General features: G+C 44.3%; 1 long non-coding RNA gene across 1 annotated transcript; it reads left to right on the top strand.

Annotated features, from left to right (window-relative positions):
• Positions 1 to 5,473: 5,473 nt before the first annotated feature.
• Positions 5,474 to 7,038, top strand: LOC130520591 (uncharacterized). The gene is made up of 3 exons (XR_008948934.1): positions 5,474 to 5,709; positions 6,617 to 6,792; positions 6,903 to 7,038. It is a non-coding gene; the product is annotated as an uncharacterized LOC130520591 (long non-coding RNA).
• The last annotated feature ends 3,781 nt before the right edge of the window (positions 7,039 to 10,819 follow it).

Below are 10,819 nucleotides of genomic sequence, written 5' to 3'. Positions count from 1 at the left end.
TGTGTGATCAGAGGGTGAGGGTGGTGTGATCAGAGGGTGAGGGCGGGTGTGTGATCATGAGGGGCAGGTGTGTGATCAGAGGGTGAGGGCGGTGTGTGATCAGAGGGTGAGGGCGGGTGTGTGATCAGAGGGTGAGGGCGGGTGTGTGATCAGAGGGTGAGGGCGGGTGTGTGATCAGAGGGTGAGGGCGGGTGTGTGATCAGAGGGTGAGAGCGGGTGTGTGATCAGAGGGTGAGGGCGGGTGTGTGATCAGAGGGTGAGAGCGGGTGTGTGATCAGAGGGTGAGGGCGGGTGTGTGATCAGAGGGTGAGGGCGGGTGTGTGATCAGAGGGTGTGGTGTGAGCAGTGCTGAGTCCATGGGCTGGAGCAGAGTGTGGCAGATGTTTGCTGCTTTATTAGCTGTGTTGTCCCGTGCTGGCGTGATATTCAGCTATAATGTCTGATTCTTTGGGTGCTGTTGAAGGTTAACTCAGTTCATGTAGTTGTGATTCTGAAAAGGTCCCAGACTGTTCATCTGCCTGACGCTGGCTTCAGGACGTTCTGGGACTCTGCACTGACTGTCTGGGGGCAGGTAGTAGACCAGCGAGGCCAGGAAGGAGATGAGCACGCAGGGGATGATGATGTTGACCACGTAGAAGAGAGGTTTGATGACCAGGTAGAAGGTGATGTCCTGATGCTTGTTGCTCTCCATGCAACTGAGTCAGATTTGATAGCTTGACTGATTCTTACAGTTTTTGATCAAACCCCCATCTGCTGATTCCAGGAGATCTTTAAAGGATCTCAGAGCTTCAGATTTATGAAGCCTGCTCAGCCCCCGGCAGCGCTGATGAAACCATTTCATTCCTTCAAAAAAGCAGAACATGAAGCTCCAGAAAAGGTTTTTGGATCAAGTTTCCAACAGAACGAGGACAAGTGGGTAAAAGCGCCACTTTAAAGCCTCCAGGCCTCAGAAACATCCACCTTTAGGATGCCTGACTTTAGAGGATCGTCGGTTCGCTCCGAGCACAAGAACAAACATGTTTAACCTCAGTCCAAGAACATCTGACCTGAAATGATCAAAAGCTTCACAGCGTAAAAAGATGGTGGAGAGAAAGCTGCTGGGAGGTTCTCAGAAGAGAAGTGGCATTAAAGCCAGCTGGAAGAGTCCAGCCTGCTTCCTGCTCCTCCAAACAGGCGTCTCCACACCAACACTGAGGAACACGGGCTTCTGTTCTTCTTCTTCTCTTCTGACTATTGTGTGTTTGATGAATGCAGCATCCACTCACTGCCCCTCCCCCCCCTACCCCCCCCTCTGGTTTCACATGCTCTCAGATAATCAGAGAACACCACCATAAACCCCCCTGTTGTTGCGTCCCCCCCCCCCTGTTTTTTCTGCAACAGTTCATCTACTCTGCTCAGGGAAACCTCGGTGTAAAGGTGCAGCCGGATGACCTCAGTGACTCTACAGAACCAGATGTTAGAAACTAACAGTTATAGATGTTTTGGTCCGTACACGTACACGCACACGTTGTATAAACACTTAATACACGCGTGTGCGTGTATGTAGACTTTTTAGTACTTTGGGTTCATAGACTTTTTAGTATTTTGCAGATACGTGTCTGTATATAAACCAGATCCTCCTGTAATAAAGAACTAAAGGCTGACTGTTGTCACGTGACCTGTCTCCGTCTGTGTCCGATGATGGAACCTGCCTGGAACATCTGGTCCACAGAAAAGCAAAACAGCTCACAGAACTGGTCCAGTTTAGACCCAAAATGACAATAAATAATGAAAATGTGTGACGCAGTAGAACAATGGACGAACTTTCTATTGGCCATTGACAGTTTCACTCATCGTCATCAGAATTCATCAAAAATATTCAAACCAACAAACTACACACAGAACCACAAAGTTTAGAGCTTAAAGGGAGCGACAGGTGAAGATTTAAAGCTCAACGCAGCTGAAGAAGTTCCAAAAAGGAGAAATATCATGGATGCTTTAAAACCGCCACCCGGTGGACACGCGTGGAACTGCAGACAATAGTTAAACGCGCTCCGACACATTCTGACCTCTGCTGCTCCTCCTGGACTCCAGGGCTGCAGAAATATGCTGCTTTTACAAGTCTTTAAAATCTGTAAAGCTCCATAAATCTTATTTATTTATTTAACTAAGTTAGTCAGTTTTAATTTAAATGTAAAAACATATTTATGGCATTAAAATAGCAAACAACTTTGAACCCTTCCAGAATGCTTTTATAGTAGTGGAATATTAATCAACAGCCATAAAGTTGTTCATTAACAGAGGAAAAAGGAAAGGTAAAAGTTTTCCGTTCAGACTGAGCAGGAAGACTGAAGACCGACAAGGTGAGTGGAAACGAAGAGCATTATTGAAAAGAATTGACAGTTGTGTTTGGAGATAAAATCAAGATTTTTGTGACTATTGAAGAGCTGCATAGAGCTGAAGAATTCTTGGCTTAAGAAAATTCAACAAGACTTCATATTTAGTTTTAGCACAAAACATCGTTATACATTATTAATGAATCGGTCTTATTTAACTTTCTTATAGTCTGGCTTTAGTTATAGTTGAATAGTCTTTCTAAGTGAAGTTTAGTTTATTTTTTTTTCTGCTCTTTGCTACTGATCCTAAAAGAACTTTAAACCCTCCCAACATGCTTTAATGGTAGTAATATAAACGCGCCATAAAGCTGTTGATTAGGTTGTAAAAGTGAAAGTGAAAGTATTCTGTTCAGACGAAGCAGGAAGAGCGACAAGCTGAGTGTAAAGTGAGTATGTTCTGTCCCTCAGTTTTGTGTTGTTTGTTCCTTTTCCGGAGGTTTGTTTGTTAGATGTAAGTTGTCAATTTACAGTCGCTCCTGTCGCGCTGCCATTTAGTGGAGTAGGGTGGAGACAGATAAAGGTGCTGCGGAACACGGAAAACGGGCCGCTCTTGGATCCAATCCGGTTACTTCTTTTACTTTTGCACTTCTCAAAGGCATAATCTGTAAGTAATATCTTTTACGATTGTAGCCGCTACTCAAAATGTACGTTTTTACATTGAAACCAAAGTTAAGTATTGTGATCCTTTTCTTGCAGTTTTACAAAATAATGGATCGGTAAAACCACAGAACGCTTCGCGAGTGGTTACTGAAGCCATATGTTTAGCTCGCTGCCGATGCTAACGCGCTTAGCCGAGGGCAGAAGAGAGTATTATGCTGTTAACGTTGTTAGAGAGTCTTAACAGGTATTAACAACATTTTAAAACTTTTTTGTGACAGGTGAAAAGCTCTTAGAGTTATTAGAGTTGTTCAACAGTCCAGGTCACAGCTGGATATTTTGGTATTATTTAAGACAATAAACTTTAAAAAATAATAAATAAATCCACACAGGATCACAGGACACCAACAGGATTTTGGGTTCATGTTGCACGTTTTCTCACAGTGGTTTATTGTTCTATGTTGTGGAACCACTGTGAAAGAAATGCAGGAGTGGGTGTCATTTCTTTCATCTATTTTAAATAGAGCAGTGATCTTTGAGGACTTGGATCATAGAAATAATTGAAGAGGGGAACAAAGGAGGGAAGTTAAAAAGTCCTGACTAGTATGTTTATGTAGCACCAGATAATTTAGTGGCTGAGCTGAAGACAGTCCTTTCACCATGTTGGCCTGTGGAAAACCAGTGTTGTGGGCCCGATGGACCAGCGTCCCCGTCGTTGCCGGACCACCGTTGGCCACCAGTTGGGTTTTGGGATCAAAGTGGGGGCGTTTCCTGTATCCGGTTCTCCTCACGGATCCATGACTACAACATGTTGCTGCAAGTGCAGAGACGTTTGCTCTGGAAAGAACTTTAGAGCACATTCAGTGCTGCAGGATGGGGCTGGAAAAGGTGCCAGTTCTTTTCTCACTGCAGGGAACAGTTAAAAAAGCAGCTTAAACTCTGAAAACATGAAAATGATACAGAGACATCATTGATTTATTGATTCAGTTGTTATCCAGAATGGATTAGAAATGTTCCTGTTTGATAAAAATGCAGTGAATTGGGATTATTTAACTACAACCTCTACAGATTATTTACCTTCATCACAGTCTCATCACTATTTCTGATGTTTCCTCAGGATGGACGAGGACAGAGCAGAGTCCACAGTGCCCAGCTGTGTGTCCCTGAAGAGTGACCGGTCCAAAGATAGATTAATAGACTTCAGAAGTTCAGAGGAAATGTAAGAAAACTAAAGCGTGATGATGTGTTTGTGTGGCAGCTGTTAGTCACATTAACAGCAGCAGGTTGTGAGTTTATTATTGGAGATGTTTAACACTTAAACCTCAGACAGTCATATAGTTACAGACTTAATGTGAATATTGTTGATTAGAAACAAGAATCAGGTTTAAACTGAAAGATGAATTCAGACATAAATGCTGGAACAATATTGAGTCTTGATCAGGTTCTTTCATCCTATAAATCAAAGGACTAATAGAGATGTGTTTCATAGTGAGAGGGGGGAGCACATCCTATCAAACTGGGACCAGTCAGCTCCACCAGGAGAGTCCTCTTGTTCACAATCTGGAAGCAGATCTGGAGATGCTGAAATGAAGCCCAAACAAAGTAAAACTGTTCAATATGAGATTTAATTTGTGATGTCATGAATTTGTAGTTGTGTTGATGATTTATTATAGATGGAAATCATTGGTTTACTTATGTTCAGGAAGTGATCTGCAGGAGGTGATAGAAGGTCATAAGATGAGTCTGAAGAGAAGATGTGAACATGTGACTGAAGGAACTCATGAAGCAGGAAGTGGAACCCTGCTGAACAAGATCTACACTGAGCTCTACATCACTGAGGGACAAAGTGAGGAGGTGGACACACAACATGAGGTGAGACAGCTTGAGAGAACCTCCAAGAAGAACATCCAGGACACTCCAATCAAGTGCCAGGACATCTTCAAAGTCTTATCTGAGCAACAGAGACACATCAGAGTGGTTCTGACCAACGGTGTCGCCGGCGTTGGAAAAACCTTCTCAGTGCAGAAGTTCAGTCTGGACTGGGCAGAAGGTTTGGAGAACCAAGACATCAGTCTGGTGCTTCCGCTCTCATGCAGGGAGCTGAACTTGATCAGAGATGAGCAGCACAGTCTTCTCTCACTGCTTCATGTTTTCCATCCAACATTACAGAAGATCAGAGCAGAAGATCTGACTGTCTGGAAACTTCTGTTCATCTTTGATGGCCTGGATGAAAGCAGATTTTCACTGGGTTTCAACAAGCATCAGGTCATCTCTGATGTCACACAAGTATCGTCCGTTGAGGTGCTCCTGGTGAACCTCATCCAGGGGAACCTGCTTCCCTCAGCTCTCATCTGGATCACCTCCAGACCTGCAGCAGCCATCAGATTCCTCCCTCGTGTGTTGACAGGATCACAGAAGTACGAGGCTTCACTGACTCCCAGAAGGAGGAGTACTTCAGGAGGAGGTTCAGTGATGAAGATCTGTCCAACAGAAGCATCAACATCTTCCACTGTCTGATGGAGATGAAGGATCAGTCAGTCCATCAGGAGATCCAAGAGTTCCTGAAGTCAGGGGAGAAATCAGAGAGGAGACTGTCAGAGATCCACTGTTCAGCTCTGGCCGACCTGCTGCAGATGTCAGAGGAGGTTCTGGATGAGCTGAACCTGCAGCAGTACAACACCTCAGAGGAGGGACGACGTCGCCTGATTCCAGCTGTGAGGAACTGCAGGAAGTTCGTGTAAGTAAAGATTTTGGGGCCAGACATCGGCGTTTAAATCAAGCGAGTGGATCATGTCAGGTAGCAATACCCCCTCCAGTGGTCATTCCTTCAATTCTTTATCTCCATTGCAGCGTCCAATTAAAAAAAAACAACAACAATTCATCCAGAAATGTTCAACACTGGCTGGATATAAGTTCAAAGTTCAGTCCTGACAACCAACATAAGGCAGGAATAATAGGAGCCACAAGTTAACTGACTATCATGAAATTACTGTCATGTCATTAAATCACTTTTGTTTGTTTGTAAACATCGTATTCGAACGACAGAAAAACACATTTTAACTAATGACACGTGACTATTTTGCTTCATTTGTTCAACGTAAAAACAGCCGGCCTCGTTGGTTTAAATGGGTGTTTTAGGTCTTTGTGGCGGTTCCGTTTGGAGCCTTTATGTGACCCACAAAGTTGTTTGACCCTTTCAACTTCATCACTAGCAACAAAAGGTGCAGTGAAAATGATTTGAAGGGAAACAGGCAGATAGAACAGAAGCTGAGGGCAATCGATGCAACCAGAGACTCTGATGTCATCGATCGGATCGCTGAATTAAGACTTGACGCACCATCGTACAAATTGGATGAAATGCAAAATATCCAAAGAGCCGATAGACAGATAAAAATGCACGTTTCTTTAAACCATTTGCTACAATCATTTTAAATATTGAGTAATTATGAGCTGTTCTAAAATAAGACAAATGTTGAGAATAATTCAGTTGCATTTCAGATCTGATGGTCGTTCAAACTGTTGCTCTACGGTGTTGAATTTAGCTTTTCCAGGAAATGAGCTACATTTGTGTTGAGGTAGATTCTCAGATAAGTTGATGAGAAATCCCAAAGTTTGACTCACTATTTTTGTTTCATACACAACAGACTGTCTGGTAGTTTTCTTTCAACGAGTCATTGGGAAGTTGTGGCCTCAGCAATGACGTCAAACCCTTCTCATCTACGGGAGCTGAGCTTAAGCGAGAACCAAAACCTGACAGATGCCGAGTAAAGTTACTGTCTTCTGCAATGATGCATCCAAACTGCAGACTGGAGACGCTCAGGTCAGGAGGCCTCTGTTGGTCTTTTCTAAATTTCTTTACATTTTCTGCTTTTCTCTTCATTTTCAGATTTAGAAATGTTTTTATTTGCCCCCCATTTATTCCTTTTCCAGGCTGTGGGACTGCAGGTTATCAGAGATCAGCTGTGACTCTCTGGCCTCGGCGCTGAGGTCCAATCCCTCCCATCTGAGGGTTCTGGACCTGAGTTGGAACCAGCTGAAGGATCCAGGAGTGAAGCGGCTCTGTGGTTTTCTCTCCAGGATCCTCTCTGTGAGCTGAAGACTCTCAGGTCAGTCAGAGATGATCCAGTACTTTCCCAGGTGTAACTAGTTAGACAATAACTGTTTCCATGTTTGATCTTTGTTATAAACGTAGTGTTACAGTTCTCAGAAAAAAGACCACACAGGACAGATTTGCAGTATTAAATTGGTTGTGGAAATCTGTCCCATGTGAGGATGGTCATCAATGACTAGAAAGGAAGTATCAGTTGTAGATTTGTCTTGTTTTATTTTAGGCTGGCCACAAAACCGCCCAACATTCAGACCAATCAAAAATGGTTCTTCCTGTCTTTTAAAGATCAGAAGGAAAACTAGCAACCCCAAAAAGAAAGCTGCTGCAGTGTGCCATGCCCCTTCTCTACTGAGAAAAGCCATCCCAAAAAAGAGAAAAGCCCAAGTGTGAAGTGAGCACCCTGTTAAACCTTGGTACCGAAAGCCTGCAGTCATTCTCATCTGAGGTGGCTTCATTCCAGCCAGAAGCCCAAACCTGCCTCCCTCTTAAAGGGGCAGCAGGTCAGTCCAACCACAGAAACCTTCATGAAGATCTGAAGCTTTCAGCATCCACAATTGTTGCACCTCACTTCCATTGGAGTCCAAATCAGAAGTCAACAAGTTGATTCTACACCGATTCTACACATGCAACCATTTTAAAAAGGTTTCCATCCATAAGTTTTCACACATTTTTAGATAAATCTGTTTGTTCATCGCCTCCTTCTGTTGTAATGGTCATTAAAGAAAATGACCTTATTGGAGTTTTTCTCCTCACAAATATGACTTTCTATGAACGATGCAATAAATGCAGCTTGCAATCTAAGACAATATGGAAGTATGTGTATATAATAGTAGTGGAAGTAGCTCATAAAATAATACATTTGCTCTTCTCATCGAATCTCTCTATGTTATTAAAGAAAAACCTGCTCTTAGTCAAGTCACACATCTAAGACATCAGCCAAAAATCCTAATTTTATTCAATCTAATATAAAACAGTAGAGAAGACTCTTTCTGCAGAGACACTGGTGGCAGGAATGCAGAAGTATCACCTGCTCAACTTGGAAGGTGGAGCAGAAACCACCAGCTGAGAAGGTCCTCAGCGAGAGGAAGTGGTGGAGAACCATGAAACTTGCTAAGCTCCACCTCAGCTCCAGAGACGGGCTGAGCTGGAGCTGTGGCACCAGGTATCGCCCAGAAGAGCCTCCAACAAACAAGCTCTTCTCTTGGGAGGAGAGGGCTTTGAATCTCAGCTCAGTGTGCTTGTCTCTAGTAGGTGGCAGCTGCACCTTTTCCTGAGCTCCTTGTTGATGCCCTGAGGGGAATTGATGCTCCTGCAATGTTTTCTGGCAGCATTGAGCTTGCAGTGGGGCAATCAAACACACTGTGGGGGGGCTCTCTTTCCTTCTCTCATCTGGAGAACAAGTGACACCAGCTGCCAATCATTGTTGGAGAAATGTGCAGTCAGGGGAACGATGCGTCCAGACTATAGCCACCCTTCCAGCATCCAGCAGTGTCTAAAACCTTTGATTTGGTTTCACCAGAGAGTGTAGGGATTGCAGGGTCGCTGCAGCATCGCCCACCTGTCAGGAGTGGGTCGCTTTGTCCCAACTCCTGACAAGAGTTGAGTGCTATTGAGAAATGTGGTCTCACAAACTTGGAAGGTATTTTGACCTACACACACTTTACATACGCTGTAGATCTTGTCCAACCGCCCTGAAAGAACCCAAAATAGGAACATACGGCAGATAAGCCGGTGCAGGACCAGAGGTTTGTTGCTTGGAAGCTGTGTTTTGCTCTGGTACATGTTGATTTTTATTTGTCTTCTCTCAAAATAATTGTTATTTTAGACTAAGAGGCTGCAGGTTATCAGAGACCAGCTGTGATTCTGTGGCCTCAGCTCTGAAGTCCAACCTCTCCCATCTGAGGGTTCTGGACCTGAGCTACAACCCGTTGCAGGATTCAGGAGTGAAGCGGCTCTGTTCTGGACTGGAGAGTCCAAACTGTAAACTGGAGAGGCTCAGGTCAGTCTTCATTTTTCTACCTATATACCAGCTGCTAAGATGGTGAAGTGAGGCTGTTCTCAACACTGCTGTGATGCACCACATTAAAAACATTCCTTGGAATATCGTGAATTCAGGTCTGACCCAACTAAGAACTAACGTAGGTTTAGTACTGACGCAGATAACATGCAGACCTGCACCGTATAACCTCATCCTGCATTTTTCAGATTAGAGGCTGCAGTTATCAGAGATCAGCTGTGGCTCTCTGGCCTCGGCGCTGAGGTCCAATCCCTCCCATCTCAGAGAACTGGACCTGAGTCAGAACCAGCTGCAGGATCAGGAGTGAAGCTGCTCTGTGGTTTTCTCCAGGATCCAAACTGCCGACTGGAAACTCTGAGGTAAACACCATTCTCAAAAATGTCCATTATTCCATCCGAGGGTCCTCACACTTTCTGAGTGTGTGTGTTGTGCCCAGTTCCTTCAGGAGGGGGGGCCACACGGGGACCACTTATTCATGATAAACTGATTTAAGGACAATGAAAAAGCCGACAGATGGTAACCAAAATTAGACAAAACTACGTGAGGGTGCCTGGTAGACACCAGCCAACGAGGAGGGAGATGGTGAGGGAGACAGGAAGTCATCTAAGACAGGTTGTGCCTTTAAAGATGAGCCACAGGTGAGATGGATCTCCATGATGAGATGGGAGGGAAAGAGGTGGGAGAACCTGGGAAGAGTGAGGGCCACAACAATATATATTCTCCTCTGGAACAGTGCAAACCTGAGAGGTTGGAATTGTGGTCATTACATATTACTATCATTTTTTAACCTGGAACTAAATTAAATATTTACAGATCATGCCTTTGATTAACCTTTCAGATTAATACTGGTTTCACTTATAACCTTATAAAAGTTTCCCTTCTTTATTTAGATTAAGGAGCTGCAGCTTATCAGAGATCAGCTGTGGCTCTCTGGCCTCGGCGCTGAGGTCCAATCCCTCCCATCTCAGAGAACTGGACCTGGGTGGGAACAAGCTGCAGGATTCAGGAGTGAAGCGGCTCTGTCTGGCTGAGAGTCCAGACTGTAAACTGGAGAGGCTCAGGTCAGTCTTCATGTTTCTACCTATATACCAGCTGCTAAGATGGTGAAGTGAGGCTGTTCTCAACACTGCTGTGATGCCACATTAAAAACATTCCTTGGAATATCGTGATTCAGTCTGACCCAACTAAGAACTAACGTAGGTTTATACTGACGCAGATAACATGCAGCCCTGCACCGTATAACCTCATCCTGCATTTTTCAGATTAGACTACTGCAGTTATCAGAGATCAGCTGTGACTCTCTGGCCTCGGCGCTGAGTCCATCCCTCCCATCTCAGAGACTGGACCTGAGTAAGAACCACTGAAGGATCCAGGAGTGAAGCTGCTGTCTCCTCTCGTAGAGAATCCACACTATGGGCTGGAGACATTGAGACATGGCGGTTGAAGCCAGTCAACTCCCGTCATCTGCTGCATCACTCACTGACCACTGGTGAAGAGCATCTGTGGAAACATCTGCCGTCTACTCCCCCATAGATGAAGAATCAGTTTTTAAAAAGCGTGGTGGACTTTCAGGAGATCAGTCGATGGTCGACAAAGCAGAAGCAGCTTCGCCTTGAAGTTAAATTAGTTCCTGGTATCACACATGCATCTTATAAAGTTCTAAATGGCTCCTCGGTCACTCTTATAAGCATGGAAACATTCTCTTAATTGTCTCTTCTTAAT

This window comes from Takifugu flavidus, unplaced genomic scaffold (assembly GCF_003711565.1).
Source record: "Takifugu flavidus isolate HTHZ2018 unplaced genomic scaffold, ASM371156v2 ctg435, whole genome shotgun sequence".
Classification (NCBI taxonomy): Eukaryota; Metazoa; Chordata; class Actinopteri; order Tetraodontiformes; family Tetraodontidae; genus Takifugu; species Takifugu flavidus.
Note: the sequence above shows the minus strand (reverse complement) of the source record. Positions and strands in the feature narration are given on the sequence as shown.